The sequence below is a fragment of the Pelodiscus sinensis genome, chromosome 1 (assembly GCF_052426305.1).
Source record: "Pelodiscus sinensis isolate ZL-2025 chromosome 1, ASM5242630v1, whole genome shotgun sequence".
NCBI lineage: Eukaryota > Metazoa > Chordata > Testudines > Trionychidae > Pelodiscus > Pelodiscus sinensis.
In genome coordinates, this window is record NC_143052.1 from 135,349,197 (window position 1) to 135,370,031 (window position 20,835).

The following is a 20,835-nucleotide window of genomic DNA, read 5'->3' on the forward strand; positions in this document are numbered from 1 at the left end:
AGCCACAGGCACAGAGTCCGCACTAAGGGGGATTTAAAAAATGGCGGCGCCCGGCAAGATGGAAATGAAGCCCAGGATATTTAAATCCCGGGCTTCATTTGCAACTTCAAATGCCTACATTAGCCACCCTAGTTCAAACTAGGGTGGCAGTGTAGACATACCCTGACTGTGGGAATGGAGCAAATCTGCTCCATTCTTAAGGGTTGTCTGTATACAATAGATTGAGAAATTTGTCTGGGATGGAAGCTAGAGGCATGCAGGTAAGTGTAACAGTCGGTAGGCTTCTGGTATAAGGAGGTGGAAATGTGTCTGTCATGTAATTGTAGTGGCAAGGAAGTGGATCTCTCATGTGGACTTGTCCAGGCAAAGGTTGATGGTGGAGTGGAATTTGCTGAAATCCCTGTGGAATTCTTCAAGGGTCTCCTTCCCGTTGGTCCATATGATGAAGATATTGTCAATGTAGGATAGGTAGAGTAAAGGTTCTAGGGGGGCGAGAGCTGAGGAAATGTTATTCCAAGTCAGCCATAAAGACGTTGGCATATTGTGGGGCCATGTGTGCGCCCATGGCTGTGCTGCTGATTTGATATAAATTGTCCCCAAACTGGAAATAGCTGTGGGTGAGGACAAAGTCGCAGAGTTCGTACCCAACTGTGCAGTGGTGTCATCAGGGATAGTGTTCCAGACAGCCAGTAATCCATCGTTGTGTGGAATGTTGGTGTAAAGAGCTTCTGTGTCCATGGTGGCCAGGATGGTGTTGTCAGGAAGGTTACTGATGTTCTGTAGTTTCCTCAGGAAGTCCCAGCTACCAGCTGGGAGTGCTGGTAGAATAGGGTCTGAGGAGAGAGTCAATATAATCAGTTAATCTTGCTGAAAGTGTGCCGATGCCTGAGATGATGGATCATCCACGATTTCCAGGTTTGTGTATCTTGGGTAGCAGATAAAAAACTCCTGGTTAGGGATGGGGGTGTGTGGTTGTGTAGATTTGGTCCTGAGATGCAGCAGGGAGTTTCAGGAGCAGATGGTTTAGGGGTTTTTTTTTGGGGGGGGGAGGGGGCATTCTTTAGTGGGATCAGAGGAGAGAAGCCTGTAAAATCTAGTGTTGGTGAGTTGTCTGGTCACCTCATGTTCATAATCTGTTCTGTTCATGATGACTCCAGCACCTCCTTTGTCAGCATCTTTCATGATGATGTTAGAATTGTTTTTGAGGCTGTGTATAGCATTGTGTTCTGCATGGCTGAGGTTATATGTTACATGTTGTTGTTTGCTGACAATGTCAACCCGAGCATGTTTGTGGAAGCAATTGATGTAGAAGTCTAGACTTCCATTTCTACTGTCTGGAGGGGTCCACAGAGGCCTTCCTCTTGTGGGGTTGGCGGGGGGAAGCTGGAGGTCAGTGTGTTGCTGCGGTGTGGTTTGGGTTTATGCAGGGCTCAACACGCGGCCCGTGGATGGGATCCTTTGAACATGGTCTCCACTGGGAATGCGCTCCACAACGGTGAGGCATCTCCCAGGCAAGATGAGCACTGAAATACACAAGTGGATGGGCTGGCTGGAACATTCGGGTACAGAGTGTCGGCATTTCTAGCCCCCAGGGAGGAGGTGCTGGGAGCGCCAGGGCATTGTGGGAAGTGCTGGTTGCTTGGCCTTGTGGGCAGAGCTGGAGAGGTGCTGACTGGCTCACACTGGCCACGTTTGGGTCTCGCACTGCAGCTTACGGCTTAATCTTTGTATTCATGCCCGTCAGTGTAAAAGAAGCTATTTGCATATATTTGCATATATATTTGTATGTATATGCAACCACACTTAAGGTGTGACCCTTGGCATGTGCTGTGAGTATCATTGTGGCCCTTGGGGCCTCCAAAGTTGAGTAGCCCTGCTCTAGACGGAGGCAGTAAAAATAGGCTTCCAGATCTCCACAGAACTGAATCATATTTGTGGGAATGGTGGGGCAGAAAGAGTCCTCTCAATAGGACAGATTCTTCCACCAGGTTAAGAGTGTGGTTGGATAGGTTGACAATTTGGGCTTTATCCTCTTCTTTCATTGGTACTTTTCCCCCTCCTCTCTCTCTCTCTCTCCTTTTACTGCTGTAAATTCTGGGTCCCCCTTTTTCCCCCCACTCCAGCTCTGAAGAAGTGGGTTGTGCTCATGAAAGCTCATGATACCATCTGTACTTTTTCTTAGTCTCTAAGGTGCCACAGGACTAGTTGCTGTTTTTAACATGAGGAGAGACTGAGGCCACCACAAGAACACTCAGCAGGAGCTCGAGAAAGATTTCCCACTCCCAGCCCCTGCTCCCAAGGCACCAGCACCAGGATTTCACCCTCCCAGCTCTCAAGTACAGGTGAATCCACACAGTCCCCAGGCTAAGTGGTTTGTTCCCATCAGGACAGCGATATGGCCCATAGCCCATTGCTCTCACGTGCCCCCAGATTGCACTGCGTTCTTTGCCTGTGAGGGAAGCAGCAGGTTACCTACGTTGAGGCGAAGCTTCCATAGGGTTCTGCTGCTTGGCGAGCCATCTCACAATTGAGACACCCTTCCGATGTCAGCAGAAGGTCACTTTGGCTGCAAGAGATGAGCCATGACAATGCTAGATGTCTGCTCCGCATCAACAGATGCAGCCTGATACCTGTATAGTACACAGACCCCTCCTTTGGCCTGGGCTGCTGGCTGCAATACATTTGGCCATCTGAAAGGAAGTGAATGGGAAAAACACATGACTTATTTTGTTTACAGTAGGGGTTTGGCAAACAGCAACTGGCTCAGCCACTGTCCCTCAGCCCTGCCCTACAGTCCCTGCTATTCCAGCCCTGGGCTCCCCACACAGCCCTGCCAGTGCCCCTCAGTCCTGCCCTGCAGCCCCTGCTATTCCAGCCCTGGGCTTCCCACACAGCCCTGCCAGTGCCCCTCAGTCCTGCCCTGCAGCCCCCTGCTATTCCAGCCCTGGGCTCCCCTCACAGCCCTGCCTGTGCCCCTCAGTCCTGCCCTGAACCCCCTGCTATTCCAGCCCTGGGCTCCCCTCACAGCCCTGCCTGTGCCCCTCAGTCCTGCCCTGAACCCCCTGCTATTCCAGCCCTGGGCTCCCCACACAGCCCTGCCAGTGCCCCTCAGTCCTGCCTTGCAGCCCCCTGCTATTCCAGCCCTGGGCTCCCCACACAGCCCTGCCAGTGCCCCTCAGTCCTGCCTTGCAGCCCCCTGCTATTCCAGCCCTGGGCTCCCCACACAGCCCTGCCAGTGCCCCTCAGCCCTGCCCTGCAGCCCCCTGCTATTCCAGCCCTGGGCTCCCCACACAGCCTGGCCAGTGCCCCTCAGTTCTGTGCTGCAGCCCCAGCTGGTGCTCTTTGGGCCTGAGACAGGGCAGGAGGGGAAGTGGTAGCCCAACACTGCATGTGTCAGGGTGGGGGGGGGGGGGGAGGCTGGGTGTGCTCCCAGGATTGGGGCCACAGTGGTGGGGCAGGGAGAGGTTTGAGATAGGAAGGCTGCTTTGCAATGGCAAGCAGGATGATGAAGCCCCGTCCCAGGCTTCCCTCCGTGGCTACTCTCCAGATAGCTCTCACCTGCGCTTGCTGCACCCAGGGGTGACTGTGAGGATCACATTCCAACTCTCTCTGCCTCCTCCCTTTCCATGTTGTAGAAAACTATCAAATTGCAGACACATTCTGTTTTTCTGGCACTGACATACTCATTTGGTGGTCTTAGCTATTACTGTTTAGGAGGAGTTCTAGAACATGAGCACCACCAGGCACCAGGAATACCTTACCAGTAACCTTGCTGGGGTCTCCAAAATGCCACAGGTAGGGAACAGGTATTTGTTAGACACCAAACCATGGGGACTGCAGAGAGCAATCCATGCTCATCAAGAGAAGAGCTCATAAGCTCATCAGTGCTTAAGGCATTGGGCAGTCCTGGGAATCTCCCCCCTGCCATAAGCCGATGACTCAGTGTAAGCCTGTGACTGGCAACTTTTTTCAAACCCCATCCTCAGAGGACCCCACAGCAGGACCTGACTTTGACCATCAGGGGTTTAATCACTGTATCTTTGCCTTCTCTCTCTAGCACAACAAGCACGTTCTCTTTGCAACCATCCACTTGTGCAATTGCCTCCACAGTGATGGTGAAATTCTCTTCCCCTGAAAAACCAACTGTAAATATATTGAGCTGTACCACCTAAGCCGGCACTGGAATTTGGACAGCTGGATCCTGTCCAACAGTTCACCCCTAACCCTCAGCCCTGCCCTGCAGCCCCCCTGCCCTTCCAGCCCTGGGCTCCCCACACAGCCCTGCAACTGCTCCTCCAACTTCTGCCCCGGATGTTAGTCAGGCAGGCCAGGTGTTATTGGCATGTTGTATGGCAAATACCTGGGAGCAATCAATCCCCAGCTGACATAAAAATTCCTTAGGGGCTCAGCCCTGCTGCGAAGGGGACTGGGGCAGACTTGGTTGGGTTAGGGTTGTGAAGAGCTGTTTGGATCCCCAGAAATCCTGTTTCAAACTGATTGATGCAACCTGCCCTTTACTGAGGTACCGCCTTGTCTGGATCTCTCTCAATGGGGTAAGTGGTGTTAAAGGGCTCTCCCCCCAGATATAGCCACTTACCCCCAGGCACTTCATTAAGTGGCTAAAAACTTTGACCTTTAATTAACTCCTCCCAGATCACATTACAGAGCAACGACAGGACAACAAAAAAAGGCCTGAAGGTCCATGGGCTCAGAGATTCCCTCCTCACTGTGTTCTGAGGTACAGACACACATGGATTTCCTGTGGGTGACTGTGTCAGGGACCGTGCCTGTGATTGTGCTTGGTAGCCCCAAGTCCCTGGGGAGAAAGGGAGAGATGCTGTTCAGAATGGGACCATGAAGCCCTGTGTCCCATCAGAAGCCCATAGTTGCCCATGCACTGTAAGTGGGGAAGACCGTAGGGTTAGGAGAGAAGCTGCCACCTGATCATTAAGGCTGAGGCTAGTTCTCCATCATATGCTTGAGTTCCAACACCTCCTTCCCTTCCCCCAAAAGAGCCAGTTGCTCTGAAATTTCACATGCCGTAGGGTTCTCTAGGTGATTTGCTGGTGGCAGGAGGAAGGGAGAGCAGAAAGGAAGTTATGATGCTTCAAAAATAACACCCCTAGGGTTGATTTTTTGGAAAATACCCCTAACTTTTACTGGCTCTTAAGATCATCCAAATGGCCTGGCCTAGGAAGCTCATGTCTGTTTGGTTGGCCTCACTGGGAAGAGGTACATTTTAGTATGGGGGGAAGAGCTAGTAGGGGAATTACTAAGTGTAAAGAACTTGGGATGGAGTCCACACACTCGACACTAAGACAGAGCAGGAGTGTAAAGAGGAGCCGGAGAGTATTTCTGCACTGAAGCTGCATCTTGAGGAGACATACTCATGCTGGTGCTGATCTAGCTGGTGCACTGATAGAGCCCAGCCCCTGGTGAGTAAGCAGCAGGAGGGGTTCGTGTACTCATCTCAGCTAGCCCCTCCTGCTGCTGCTACTTTTATCACATTAGCTGGATCAGAACTAGCATGGCTGTGTCTTCTCAAGCTGGGAATTACATGCACCGAGTTTGCAAATAGAAATTTGCTTCCAGTCAGGGCCCCGGCTGAATGCTGGCAGGAAGTGGCTCTCCGTGCAGGCTGGCTCTCTGGGAGACATGCAGACGAGGGATGTCTGGTATTTTGGCGATAGCAGCCGGACCTGCGGTGCTGGGCACAGGAGCACACACAGCGAGAGGCAGCACCTGCCCGGAAGTGCTCTCTATCCAAACAGATCCAACAGCGGAAGGCACTGTTATCCCCAGTGCACAGAGGGGAACTGAGACCGGAGCTCCTGAGCCCCAACCACAGGAGCATTCTTCTTCTCAAGAGACACAGCAGCAGTGGCCTCTGCCTGTGCACCTGTCCATGCCCTGCCAGCCCTTGCCCGGAAGGGCTTGTGAGGTCTAAAGAGGCCACAGCCTGGCAGAACAGCTGCTTACTCGACGGGGACCAGGCGTGAGCCTGCACTGCCTTGTTGCCATCTGGCATGTTACTGTTCTTAATCATGTCCACCTCGGTGTGGCTCACAGGCACCACCATAGCTAAGGCTAGGCACGTAAACCAGTCCCTCAGTGCTGCGGGGCATCGCTAGGGTCCAAGACACACTCACCTGGGGCTCTTTCTAGTGCCAGTGGTGCTGTCCCTTCTCCTGCATATACACTGGGTGTGCTGACCTGGAGTCAGCTCCCCACAGCTCCCTCTTCCCACTTTGAGCTCTTCATAGGCCCTCCCTCCTGGAGCAAGGACCCCCAGAAAGCTCTCTCTCCCCACCTCCTCCCACCTTGTCTCCCTCCACAAGTCACTGATTCTAGCCCTGCTTCCTGGACCTCTCACAATACCAAACACAGGCCCACACTGCCCTAGAACGGATGCAGCCTGCATCCTGGGGCCCAAATGACCCCAGGCCCCCACCAAGTCTGGATCTGTCATTAATCTCTGTTTTCTATAGAAACCTGAGCCCACTCACCTCCAAGCCCCCTCTGCCCATGTTGTGAAACAGGCGAGTGGAACACAGCACAGGAAGTCCTTGTTAGCACAGAGTGAAGAGAGTCACAGCACAGTCCACCCTGGTCAGCACAGAGCCAAAGCCCCGCCTCTCAACCTCAGTTTGTCCCAGTTCACTTGTGCCCTGAGTGCATCTAGCAGCCAACACGTAACTTTCTCTTCAAACCTCCACTGTCCTTTGTATCCTGAGCTGGGGAGACGTGGCTCAGTCTCCCTGCGGAGAGGTGGGGAATCCATGTCACTGCTTGCCAGGTGTCCACGTCCAAGCAATTGGATTTGCCATTGTCTTCCCAAGGGCTCCATTGATGTGGGTCCTTAGGCACTATTTACATCTGGCCTTAGCTTGCGCCGAGAACAAACCGCCCCCTTTCACGCACTAGGTAACAGTGCAGCATATGGCACAACTGGAGGCACACACAAGCTTCATACAAATATTACAGAAAAAGCCCACTTCACTGCACACCGTTGTGGGACAGCCTGGCCCTGCAGAGCTTATGGTCGCAGCAGGAATTGGCTTGGATGCTTCAGTTCTGCTCCTAAGGCCTGCAGAGAGAGTGGGCTCCGTCTGTAGGGCTGCAGATGAGCTCTGCCCCGAGGAGATTAGAAGCAGACTTCCTGGTCCTCCTAGCTACCAGCTATGGGCACATTTCCTGAGTCAAAGGGAGTGTTTCAAGTGGAGAAAATCAGTGGAGGAGGCTCTCTGTTGTCCTGCTAGGCTGGGGCAATTGAGAACTGTTTGCTACACAGCTCAGAAAGCTGCACACAGATGTGCACTGGGGTCTCGTGTAAGTGTGAACCCAAACAAGTTAGCACAGACATCTGCTCTGTATGTCCCGTATGCAGTTTTGAATTGCTAATGATTCAGCCAAGCCGAGTTCCATTCTCTCCTGTACAAAGCTGTGTGCTGCCCCTTGAAGGCCTCGTGCTATGCCACATGGCAAACCACACAGAGGCACTGGAGTTAATACTGCCTCAGAGGAGAGAACCCCCTCAATTGAGTCTTTCCACCCTGCTGCCTGCAGCACAGCACACCCTAGTGCCACATTGAAGCACTGGGGTCAGCATAGGCTTGCTAGGAGAGGTCTCCTGAATGAATCATCTCACTATTTTCTACATCACTGTGAGCGTCTTCCATGAAAGGAGTGAACCAGGCCCAGGCTGCTTGGAATGTGAGATCTAACAGGCTCATAGCCCCACAAGCCGGTCAGGAGACACGAAGAGGAGAAAAGGAAACAAGAAAGACAGGCTAGTTCTGCTGCCATGTGGCACTATGCACCCCTGTGACTCGCTATCCAGTCTCAGACTTCTGGTCATCCCTGCTCCCGGGGCTCTCAGGCTCTCTGATCTCTGTCCCTCCTTCCGAACAACTAAGCACGCATAGAGGGAGCGGTATGTTCTATATGATCCCTATTGCTCCCCAGAAAGCAGCTGGGAGGAGATTACCTAACTGGGCATCAAGAGGGACTGTACTCTGGCTGGTTGGAACAAGGGATCCTCTGGCCAAGACCTGAGAAGAAGCTCACATAGGTGGGCTGAGGGTTGCACATCTCCATGTCTGGTTGCAACAGTCACTGGGAAATCCTTGGGGGTGGGGGGGAAATCTTCCTCTACGTCTGGTCACGGCCCCTCTCTGCACTCAGCAGGTAATAGGACTGCACCGGGGCGGCCCCTTTTGGCAGGATGGCAGAGCTAACAGTGACCTGCTGCTCTCCCCACCCCAGCAGCAGACCTTCTGTGGGGTGGGCCTGACTGAGCTGTTGCTGGCAGAATGGAAGGGCTTCAGCCAGCAGGAGGCCTGGGGCCGGATCAATTTTAGAATGTTTGCCATACGTATCTAAAACGAGTGACGTGATCCTTTTGCTCACCCGAGAAGGCAGTTTGTGTGATTCTCAGCTGGCTGTGGCTTAGGCCCTTGGGAGTGAGACGTAAGCAGGTCACAGAGAAGGAAGACAAAGCGCCCGTCAGGTCATGTGCTCAGGTCCTCTGCTGCTATGAGTCAGCATATCTTAATGGACACCAGCAAGGGGGCTGACCCATGGTGTCTCCAAGTCAAGGAGGGATGTCATGTGCATTCCACCCTTTATTCAATTGTGTCCCCTCATATCTCTCAAGTGCCGACTATTCCCAAGGTAAATGCCATCAGGTATCAGTTAGCCGCCCCAGTTCGGGCCTCTAGAGTCACCCTCGGGTGGCGGAGAGGGGGCCCGGGCCCACCCGGCCCAGGGCCCTGACACAGGGAGCTAGACTCCCTGCGGTAGGAAATGGGGGTGTTGCCCCTAAATACATCTGCTCGCGGGCTTCGTGGCCCTGTCCTGGGCCACTGCTCAGTTCCGCTGCCCGGGCTCAGGTCACGGGTGCAATGTGCGCTCGCTGTGCCCCCGCTCCCAAGTTCCCCCGCACCTGTTCCTCCCCGCACCTCTCCTTCTGTGCCTCTGCTTCCCTGCACTTCTCCAGTTCCTCCATCCCCCTCTCCTGCCCAGGCGTCCCCCTTTTACCTCCGTCCCTGGGCTCGGCAGGTGATGTCACGCTCCTCCCCGGCCTTACCCCCCCTATGGGCGTCTCTAGGTGCCCGCCTGATGTCACGCGCCCAGAGGGTGTGACATCATCCTCCTGCACAGGGCCTGTGGCTGCCTGTGATGCCCATGTTCTCCATGCAACCCCTCCTCCTTCCCCGTCCGACGCCTCCAAAGCCAGCCCTGCCGCTTCCCGCATAGCACGGGTGCCGGTGTCTTCGCCCTCCTGGACCTCCCTCAGCCCAGGGCAGTGGCGGGGTTGCTTCACCCCACCACAGGGGGCATGGCTGCGGGCAGCGGCTAGGTGGAGCTTGCATTGACCCAGGCCATTCTTGTTCCTGTTTTGTTGGTAAGTCTCCACGAACTGACTCTCAGATGAACTCTCCATATCCTGGATGACCTCATGCGGGCTACAACCAATGGCCTGTGGGGCTACTCGTGAGCTCAGGGATCACCCTTGAAATCCCACCAGGCTGAGAGTCCCCACCTCTTTGTGTCCCTTCTCTTTCTCCGGCAGAGGTGCTGTGTTTGCACCTTGCAGCCTGTGCTCCCCCGGCCAGTCTGTTCCTGACGCATACCCTGCCTTGTGCTGAAGACTTTCCAGCAGCAGCACACCGGCTTGCTCAGGCCTGGCTTCCCATCCGTGTGCCTGGCTTAGAAGAGAGTACAGAAAAACCCACTGACCCACAGAACTTCACATCAGCAGCGTTGTTGGGTGAGCAAACAGCAGCCAGAGACTCTGGCTGGCAGCCAGGCACTCTCCTATCTCAAAGCAGAGCCGGTTCAAAGGAAGGCAGTGATGCAAGAGCTGCCTGGAAAAAAAACAGCAGAGGGTGGCTCACCTGCATCAGTCCATTGACTTCATTGCCCCAACACGTTCTCGGGAGGAGCGACACTGCAGGGAATGTCCTTCAGTGGGGGAGGCCCCTCTGCATTTAGGGCTTACCACAGGCAAAGCACGGCTTGTGGAGTGCTAGATGGCAGGGTGCTGCAGGGACTATTCCAGCCTTTGTTTGTGATGGGTGCTGGTGTGCCAAATCCGTCCCTGGGCAGCGTTAGCCAAAGGAGCATGTCAACTTCAGCTGGCATGCCAGACCTGCAAATGGAGCCACTCCTCCAAGATGGTGCTCGGGGGGATAGGGGGAAAGAGGGTGCCTGAATAGACCCACTGAATTTGGGCAGCACCGTGAGAGGCCAGAGAAGCAACGTGAAATGGCCAGTGAGTCTGACTCAGAGGACTTTCCCTCCCTGCCCAGACTGAACAGGATCCCACAGCAGTGTGTGCTCAAGCAAGAAGGGGCAGACCTGATGAGACTGACATTCCCACCTTTCCCCGGCCCAGCATATGGGTCTCATGAGGGGAAGCAGTGCATGGGCCTGCCTGTGTTAGAAAGGGCAGGGGGAGTGAATGGGTCTGTGAATCAGCCTGATCTCCTTTCCACTTCCAAGAGACGGGGATCTTCTTCAGGAACAGTGATAGAGAGAGGATGAAGCCATGGGACTGAGTGAAGAAGGCTGAGAACTAAGGGTACGTCTACACTACATGGCTTTGTCGACGGAGCCATGTAGATTTGTTTATTGGACAAAGGGAAATGAAGCGGTGATTTAAATAATCGCCGCTTCATTTAAATTTTCATGGCTGCCGCGCTGAGCCGACAAACAGCTGATCAGCTGTTTGTCGGCTCAGCGCGTTAGTCTGGACGCTCCCCTGCCGACATCAAAGCCCTTTGTCGGCAGCCCTGGTAAACCTCATCCCACGAGGAATAACGGGGCTGCCGACAAAGGGCTTTGATGTCGGCAGGGGAGTGTCCAGACTAGCGCGCTGAGCCGACAAACAGCTGATCAGCTGTTTGTCGGCTCAGCGCGGCAGCCATGTAAATTTAAATGAAGCAGTGATTATTTAAATCGCTGCTTCATTTCCCTTTGCCGATAACCCTAATCTACATGGCTCCGTCAACGGAGCCATGTAGTCTAGACACAGCCTAATGGTGGGTTCAGCGTGGCAGCCTATGCATCACTAGCCAGTAGTGCACCCAAATGGCCAACTGCTCACTTTTGGAAGATCCCATCCCTCTGGCAAGGGGTTTATAAGACTCACAACTGTTCCTGCTGCCTTTAAATCCCTGCCACAATGGCCCTTGCCATATTCTGCTACACAAAGACACCAGGCATATTGATATGTGTTTTCCCATAGGTTCTTCTGCAGCCAGTGGAAAGGATAGATCCACAGTGCCTTGATATGGGGTCACATTCAAACACTGCCCAATGCAGAGTGTCTTGCAGAGATGGGAAGGGATGGCTATTGCCAATAACAGTCATCAGTATGCTGCCCACCAGAGGGACTCAGGTTCTGATTTGGAAGCACGCGAACTAAACTAGAATGAATGGAAGTGGCTATCCTCCTGTTGCTGGGATGTTCTTGTGTTTACTGAAAGGGTAACATTAGTTACAACATCACATCTGCAGAAATTGATCTAAAATATTCAAACAGGTTTCAGAAAAAACAATTTCGGTGGCATAATAAACCGGCCAGTGGGTGTTAATATGGGTGTAACATGCAATAGTTGTACACTTTGTGAGTCTCCCTGGAATTAGACCAGCTCTAAATTGATATCATTAGACTTTTGTTGCTAACAACTATCAGTGGTTCATTACCTGAAGTGGTCAGATCCCATACTTTGTCCGTACTATGCAAAAAAACAGATGATATATAGAGAAGAGCTGGGAGCTGCTAAAAGGAATTTCTGTTGTATGTCTTACTCATGTATTAATCTCTCAAACTCTTTCTATGTTAAATAAAGTTCACCATTTTCTTACAGAAACTCAAGTGTGGGGGTTCATGATTTTCCACGTCACAAGATACTCAAGGAAGTACGTGGTGTGACTCTGAAACCCATATTCTTCAAGGTGATATTATTATACGATTACATTATAATAATGTACTTTGCGAGAAATACGTGATGTGAGGCGTCATTGGAAGGGTTATGATTTACTGACTATGCCTACCCTATTTGTATGTGTGAATCATTCTTGCATGTGAAGTTAGGAGTATTGGCAATGCTATTGACACCTGGGGATTCCAAGTCCAGGAGGGATCCCAGGGGGAACCCATCTCAGTGACACAGCAAGCAGGGTCATATGCACAGCTTGTTGCTCTGAGTGAGATTGGCATTTCATACACAGCTGGCGATTTCAGTGAGTTTTAGTGTGGTGGCTAGAGATCAGTCATAGTGGTTACCAATTTCAGTCTGCTTGTTTCGGGCAGGTGAAGTAAGGACAGAGAAACAGGAAAATGAGTGAGAGTGAAACTAGCAAGAAGCTGGAGCTATGTACGTTTCAGGCAGAAGAGAAGAAGGAACACAAACACATTTGCAGATTGAAGCAGAGCGTGCCAGACAAGAAACTGCACACCAAAGGATCCTAGAACTGGGGTACAACTGAGCCCTCCGCCCCACCATCCTGGGATTCTTCTCTCACTGTACTGCTGTGAGCAGCCTGCACTTTCACCAGCACGCTTAGGCACATCTAGACTGCAGGCTTTTTGAGCAAAAAGCTTTTATCAGAAGAGATCTTCTGCAAAAACCTCTTGTGCAAGAGCGCGTCCACACTGCATGGATGCTCTCTCGCAAGGAATCAGTGATTGCTAAAGTACTAGGGCACCTGTGCTTTTTCCTCTTCCTTCTTCTTGTGCAAAAAATCCCTCTTCCCCATCCACACACCTCTTTTTGCACAAGAGCTGTTGCACAAAAAGGCATTCTTTCTTGTAGAATGAGGATTACCAATTGCGCAACCCCCCCTGACCTTTCGATTTACTTGCACAAAAACGTGTTTGAGGTGTGGATGCTCCATGATTTTCTGTAGAAAAACAGCTGTTTTTCTGCAAAAACTCTGTAGTGTAGACATAGACTTACAGGCAGAGATGCACACAGCTGCAGTTACATGCAGATGCTGTGGTCCGCCCTGCATGGTCAGGCTCCAGCTAGGGACCGTCCCAGCTTCTTACACACTCTCCTCCCTCTGGTGTGAAAACTCAAAATTATACAGTCTTGTACTGCACAGGGAACTGCATAGCATAAGATCATGACATTTGCCCCCTCCCTCAATGTGGAGAGGAATTCACACTTGTCTGCCCCAAGTTAGACAAGCCAAAATGTTATTAACTATGAAAGATAGATGTTACATGATTATAGGGGACAGCAAACAGATCAAAGCAAATAAACACACAAACCAACCTCAATATACTAAAGAGATTGGAGATGAAAAGTAAATTCTTACCCCAACTGATGAGTCGAGTAGGCTGCAGATTCTTGAGGGGCAAGCTGCACTCGCTTATAGCTTGGAATTTCACAGGCTGTGTTCCTTCGGGGTTTCCCAAAGGCTTTTTGGGTGGGAAGTCTGTGAAGAACTCGATGATGTCACATCCTGGCTTATATAGTTGGTGCATATGGCAGGAACCCTTGAGCCCCCAAAGTGTTTGGAGCTCTAGCCTACCTGAAGGCTTAAGCAAATAGACTGTTTACTAGCTGTGGCCTGTCTGAGAGCCAGAATAGTACTGACTGCTTGCCTGAAGGCCAGGGCCTGGAAACCGCTTGGGATTCCATCGCATTAGGATGGTAGGAATGCTCACATCTGGACTTCTAATTCCCCTTATAGTAGGCAGTGATCACAGTGACCTAGCAAGCAGTGTGGCTTCCCTCTACCGTAGGGGGGAAAGGACAACCACAACACTACTACCGTGCTTCAAAGCAGGGTCAAAGGGTGTTGGCAGTGGCAGGTGTGGCACTCAGGACTGGAATAGCAGGGGCTGTAAGACAGGACTGATGCGCAATGGTGCAGGCGTCTGAGGGTATGTCTACACTACCCCGCTAGTTCGAACTAGCGGGGTAATGTATGCATACCGCACTTGCTAATGAAGCCCGGGATTTGAATTTCCCGGGCTTCATTAGCATAAGCGGGGAGCCGCCATTTTTAAATCCCCGCTGCTTCGAACCCCGTGTAGCGCGGCTACACGGGGCTCGAACTAGGTAGTTCGGACTAGGGTCCTATTCCGAACTACCGGTACTCCTCGTGAAACGAGGTGTACCGGTAGTTCGGAATAGGCACCCTAGTCCGAACTACCTAGTTCGAGCCCCGTGTAGCCGCGCTACACGGGGTTCGAAGCAGCGGGGATTTAAAAATGGCGGCTCCCCGCTTATGCTAATGAAGCCCGGGAAATTCAAATCCCGGGCTTCATTAGCAAGTGCGGTATGCATACATTACCCTCCTAGTTCGAACTAGGAGGGTAGTGTAGACATACCCAGGAGGAGCAGAAGGCTGAGGTATCCACATACACAATCCTTGCCTGCCTCCTCCAGCAATAGGGGAACTCAGGTGGTGGTCTTCCAATTCCATGTTACTGTGATTGCAACTCTGGTGCATAGTCTCCCTGTTGCTCACCTGCAAGCTGGGGCAGTCAAAGAAGCTGAACTGGGAGATAGATGGTGTGATCAGTATCTGAGTCCTGATTTTGGTTTGTAGCGTTACTGTCCTCTGGCCTGGGACTCCTTGACATCTGCTGACCTGGATGCAGACTGTCTCTGAGAAGGAGTGGAGGAGCTGAGTTGGTATCACCACTGCGTAGTTTCCATAAGAAAAAGGCCCTCGCTCTCATTAGCTTTCAATGGAAAGTAATGTCTCCTACACACAGCACAATGGCACTACACTACTTCTCCATCAGACCTGAGCCATCTCTTCCAAGTATCCTGCTTCCTGTCAGGCCAGATTAGACCACTGATGATTAGTATCACTATTAGTACTACCATAGTGCCTGGAAGCCCTCGCTGAGTGTGGAACATTGCATTAGGCACTGTACACACCTAGAGTAAGAGACAATCTCTGTCCCAAAGGGTCTTACCATCTGAACAGAGAAGACACGCACAGGGTGGCAGGGAAAACAGAAGCCGACCGAGGGGAAGGAACGTGCCCCAGGTCACACAGCAGGTTGGTGGCATACAGTACAGATCTACAGAGTCTCAGCTCTGTTGTCTTTCCAACCCTTCCCCATGACAGAATGCCCTAAGTCATTTCAAGTTCAAGAGGCCCTTCACGGTCTCCTATTCTCAGGAAAACCCAGCCTGAACTAGTCCAGGCAAATCACTCCAAGGAGAGGCAACTTTCTTGCAGTGATTTGCCTTAATCACCTCCCACTTGTAACCCTCCCCATGCAGTCATATATAAACCAGTCATAGGTATTCAACCAGTATTGTACGCTGTTAGGATAGATATTCAGGCCTGCCTGTAAAGGCCAATACTTTAAGAATGTAGGTGTATTCTTACCATTTAATTAATTACAGGGGTATAAGAACAAAGAATCAAAATCACAGTGACTACGTCTACACTGGCAGCTTCTTGCACAAGAACTGTTTTGCGGAAGAGTTCTTGCGCAAAAAGTCTTCCACAAGAGTGTGTCTACACTGGCATGTGCTTTTGCACAAGAAATGTGCTTTTGTGCAAGAGCGTCTATGGCAGCGTGGACGTTTTCTTGCACAAGAAAGCTTTGATGGCCATTTTAGCCATAGGGCTTTCTTGCACAAGAAATTCCTGTTGCCTGTCTACACTGCCTTCTTGTGGAAGAGCTCTTGTGCAAGAGGGCTTATTCCTCGTGGGGAAAGGAATAACTCTTCTGGAAGAAGCCCTGTTTTCTGACACTATACTGTAAATTTACTTGTGCAAGAACACACGTGCAGTGTAGACACCCAGCAAGTTTTTGCGCAAGAACACCTGTTCTTGCACAAGAAGCCACCAGTGTAGATATAGCCAGTCTGTGTGTGATGGTCTGAGGCTACAGCTTTTGGCTAAGCATATTGAAATGAAGCACTTTGCAAACCAGTTGTACTGAAATAAGGCAATTTGGGGGTGTTGGGAAGATGATCCAATCTAAGACCTCCAGAGAAAGGGAAGAACCTAGGAGAGTTAAAGAAAACTTAGGTTGATAGTGTGACAGGATCAAGTCAGAAGGTTAGAAAAAAGTAGTGGAGGGGAAATATATCAGCTTCAGACTGAGGAGATCCCTGCTCCCAGGGTACCTGGGAGGGGCCAGTCTAGAACCAGCAGAGGCAATCAGGGGCAATTGAACACCTGGGCCTAATTGACAAGGCCTGCAGAGCCAGGCCAGCCTGGTTTGATTAGGACACCTTGGGTTAATTAGGGAAACCAGTTAAGACTGGCTATAAAAGGAACTTTCCTGCAGTTGGTGGTATGTGTGTACCTGAGAGCATGGAGGAAAATGCACCTGGGAGTAGGAGGAAAACAGACAGCAAGTGGACACTAGAAGAAGGAGCCAGAGAAAAGGAAGATGTGGGGAAGTAGCCCAGGGGTCTTGTAGCAGATGTTGGACACTCACCTAGGCAGTTACTATTACAGGGCCCTAGGCTGGACCCTGGAGCAGAGTGTGGGCCCGGGTTTCCCCCAACATTCACCTCCCCAATCCCACTCAGGGGAAAGGACTGTGGAGATTATTCTCCATTTTACCATACACTGGCCAATGATGAAAAGAGCTCAACAAACAGCAAACTAACACTGTGGGTGTGACGCCTAAAATTGAGGGCTGCTATGAGCCTCCGAGGCAAGCAAAGCCACCTGGAAGTGCAAGACCCACCGAGTTGAAGTAGGAGGTTTGTCACAGTAGCTTTCTGTCTCCCAAAGACCCACATATCACTGTCTGGGGTTGTGAAATCCTCATTTCTTTATTACTTTGTTATTATGCTCCCCATGTCTCTATTGTTTGTCTGTCTGCTTCTGTCAGATTTCTCGATTGTTTCTGTCTCCTGTATAATTAGTTTTGCTTATTGTAAACCAATTGAGGTGGTGGGGCAGAATTGGTTAGATACCCATGTTACTGTAAGTTAGGTTTGGTTAGTTACATTTAAGTGGAAGGATTGGTTAGGGTATAGCTGAAAATATCACTATATGTATTAGGGACAAACAGGAAGGGGGTGGGGAGAAACAAGGGATGAAAGGAAAGAAAACTGGATTCATATGTGCTGGAAGCTAACCCCAATAAACATCAAATTGCTTGCATCCCTGGACTTGGGGTATTGCTGTTCTCTGGTCATGTGAGAAGGACACGGCTGTGGGACGGTGAAGGGACAGGCCCTCTCACTCATGCCATCGCTATATCAGTCATACCTAAAACAGGGCCACATCTGACACAAAGAATCTCACAGACACCTCATCTCCAGTTCACCAACAGACTGCAGGCCACCTGCCCTCTACTTCACCATCATGACAGCCATCTCCTCCCTCCTGTCCAATCCCACAACACCCTGGTGGCAACTGCAGGCATCATGCACATGGGTAACAGGAAGGAAGCATTCAGTATGGTTACATTAAAACTTTTAGTGCAATGTAGCAGCAGGAAAGAAGGAGCCACCACTGGGGGAGCAGACATCACTGCACCAATTGCCAAAAAGTGCTCAATGGACTATAATTTGGGAACTTTGGAACTATCTAGTCAAGTAGCCTGCCGTCTACTGCACTAGCTGTGGCCACAGGTCTTTGGCAGTTGCTGGTACGTGATGTTTCAAGAGAAGATACATAATGCTCAGGTAGAACACACTTGGTCAGTTGAGCAGTGCTGTGTTATGGACTGTTTTTTTTTCTAACTCCCAGGCTATGTTGAAGCATCAGATTTGATGAGACTTTTCTTTGCCTTTATGCCTCCCAGTGACACAAGCAAGACTAGACGGCCTATAGATGGATTTGGGGCAGAAGGAGCATTACTGGCCCAAGGTAGCACTATAGGAGGTCAAATATATGAGGAGCTGGACCATTGGTCAGTTTGTGTGTGAAAGATTTCATGCTGTGGCTTAATCCCCAGGCAGGAGTGAGCTGGTAACCTGTGTGGCAGCAGTCCTACTCCTGGTTACAGGTGAGACTACATCTACACAGCAGCGTTATTTCAGAATAACATCACTTATTCTGAAATAACTTAATGCGCAACTACACACAAGCAGTTATTTTGACATAATATCAAAATAATGTCAAGCTGGAGGACTGTTTACTCCGACAACCGTAACCCGCATTGTACGAAGAGTAAGGGAAGTCAGGGGAAGAGTGCTCCAACTTGGACTTCCTGCTGTGTAGACAGTGCCAAAAGCCAAGTTAAGGTATTTTGACTTCAACTACACAATTGTGTCGAGTATCAGAGGGGTAGCCATGTTAGTCTGAATCTGCAAAAGCGGCGAGGAGTCCTGTGGCACCTTATAGACTAACTGAAGTGTAGGAGCATAAGCTTTCGTGGTCTTTGCCCACGAAAGCTTATGCTACAATACTTCGGTTAGTCTATAAGGTGCCACAGGACTCCTTGCTGCAACTACACAATTGACATAGCTCAAGTTGCATAGCTTATTTTGGCTTTAGCCCTGCTGTGTAGATGTGCCCTCAGCCATAGTTCTCATGACATTGCCCCCAACAATAAGCATCTGAAGAAGTGGGCTGTGCCCATGAAAGCTCATGATACCATCTACACGTTTTGTTAGTCTATTTGTTGTTTTTTAAGTTTTTCATGTTACAGACTAACTCGGCTATCCCTCTGAAACTTTTGAACATGTTTCATTAGTCAGTGAACTCTATTTTGAGGAAGTGAGCATCGGCACTCAGAAGGAACAGTGGGCAACTAGTCAAAGCTGAAAGTATTTGAGCCATGCAACACTGTACTTTTTAAACAGAACATTGGCAGAATCACCAAATAGCGAGGTACAGCAGGTTGTGGGGGGAGAGGTCTGACAGGGGAAAGAGTAGCAGCACTTGAACATTTAATACTAGATCAGTATGCCACAGTAGGAAATGATCCTGCATCAGCAAGACCTATAGTGAGTTTTTTTCTCTAAAGCAGAGGTGTGTTTCCTATTTGCACACAAGTCTGAAGAAACAATGGACTCTGCCTCATGCGGCTCTCCAGAAGCAACTACACAAAGCCAATCAGTTACACTGGGACCATGAAAAGCAGGCAGAACTAAGCTTCATCTCCCTATTGAAGTTGGCTAAGAAACGTGCTGAGCTGCAGCATCTAAGCATCCCAGTGGAAGATTTAAAGTATGTCTCTTGGCTCTGGGGAGAAAAGCACAACCTAAAGGAAAATGTTTCCTGGATCACAATAACGTGCATGGAATATTGCACGGTCACACTGAAATACCCACAGACACTCTGGCAGGACAGGTGCTGACTTGATCTTCCTGAAGATCTGCTGCCTATGTGAGGTTTCCCAGGACATGGGAAGCCAAAGAAAGTACAGGTAGCCAGAGCAATGCAGGCAATGGAGGTTTGAATGAAAGAGGAGAGATCAAACACCCTATGGAAATGCCCCTTTGGTCTCAGGAATCCCCAACAGGTATCTGCCACTATAGACGCCCCACTCCTACATATTCGCCACTAATCAGCATATAGACATGAAACAAGCAGGGCTCTTACGTCATTGTAGAGGATCCAGCTATGAGAGGCAGGAGGAAGACACAGTTGAGTGCTGGTGGGCTCAGACTACGGGCATGCGTTCCTCCTCTACACCTCTCTTTCTCTGGCTGTTGCACTTCTTCCATTGCTCTCAGTCTACACTGAAGCCCCACCCATGTCACTCCCGGTTATGGTGTCTGCATCTGGCTTTTTGCTTTTAATCCAAAGGATAGAAATCAGGTGGCATATGACTGCCACTGGGAAGTGGCCAGGAGGACACTGCTAGGCCAATATTTACAAACCCACATCCTAGGCTCACGCGCTTCAAGGCTTTTGCTGGGTTTGCTAGTGCTTCTGTGGGTAGATGTCTGCTCTGGTCTTTACGTCCTTGCAATCCCATTCATGACAGAAGGTGACACAGAGCGAGCTCCAGTGGTGTTATTAAAGGGTGTACGTAGGAGGATCTCATTAAACGAATAGTGAGGAAAATTCATCCTTGATGACTTACTTCCCTGACTCTTGTGGATTTACTCCAGAGTGAGGTTGTTCTGTACCATTTTTCTTTCTACAGAAAATTAACACAAGTGGAAGCTTAGACAAGCAGAAATAAAAACTTTTAGGGGTAAAATTGTTGTGTTATAGGGTGTGTCTAGACAACAGGTTTTTTTTTTAAGTGGCCTTTTTCCGAAAAAACTTCCCCTGTGTCTAGACTGCCACTGCGTTCTTTCAAAAGTAAATCGAAAGAACATGGTGTTTTTTTCGACCGTGGTGAACCTCACTTTAAGAGGAAGAACGCCTTTTTTCGAAAGTGCTCTTTCGAAAAAAGATGTTCTTGAATGCAAACAGGGTATTTTTGAAAGAGAGCATCCACACTGCCTGGGTGCTCTCTTTCGAAAAAGTGGCTCACTTTTTTGAAAGACGTAGTTGCAGTCTAGATGCTCGCTTTCGAAAGAGGCTTGTAGTCTAGAAACCCCAATTCATATCGAAACCCCAATTCTGCCCTGCTGTCCTCCTAAACAGCTCTGTTGACCTGTCCTGACAGAAATTTGAAGAGAGTTTACTTTCTTATTATACTTCCTTTCTCTCTCCAACCCCCAGGCCAGAAGTTGATGGCAGAGTGACAGACCAGAGAGAGAAAGAGAACCAGGGAGGTTTCTGCAACAGCTCAAGGGCTGATGACTGTCCAGCCTATCCCATTGGGGCAGCCACCCCACTGAGAGGAGTATTCAGCCCAGAATCATTTGTGTCTGCATAAAATGATTCCAGGACACTTATATGCCTCAGGGTCACTGACATACCGAGCTTTGAGTCCATATATTGATCTGTCCTTCTGAGCTAGTTTAAAAGTCA

General features: G+C 50.3%; 1 long non-coding RNA gene and 1 pseudogene across 1 annotated transcript; both read right to left on the reverse strand.

Annotated features, from left to right (window-relative positions):
- Positions 1-119: 119 nt before the first annotated feature.
- Positions 120-19,687, reverse strand: LOC149525637 (uncharacterized). The gene is made up of 3 exons (XR_016347434.1): positions 19,507-19,687; positions 2,477-2,690; positions 120-1,523 (listed from the first exon to the last, which is right to left on the reverse strand). It is a non-coding gene; the product is annotated as an uncharacterized LOC149525637 (long non-coding RNA).
- LOC149525638 (uncharacterized) lies at positions 3,222-9,256 on the reverse strand (annotated as a pseudogene).
- Positions 19,688-20,835: the final 1,148 nt, after the last annotated feature.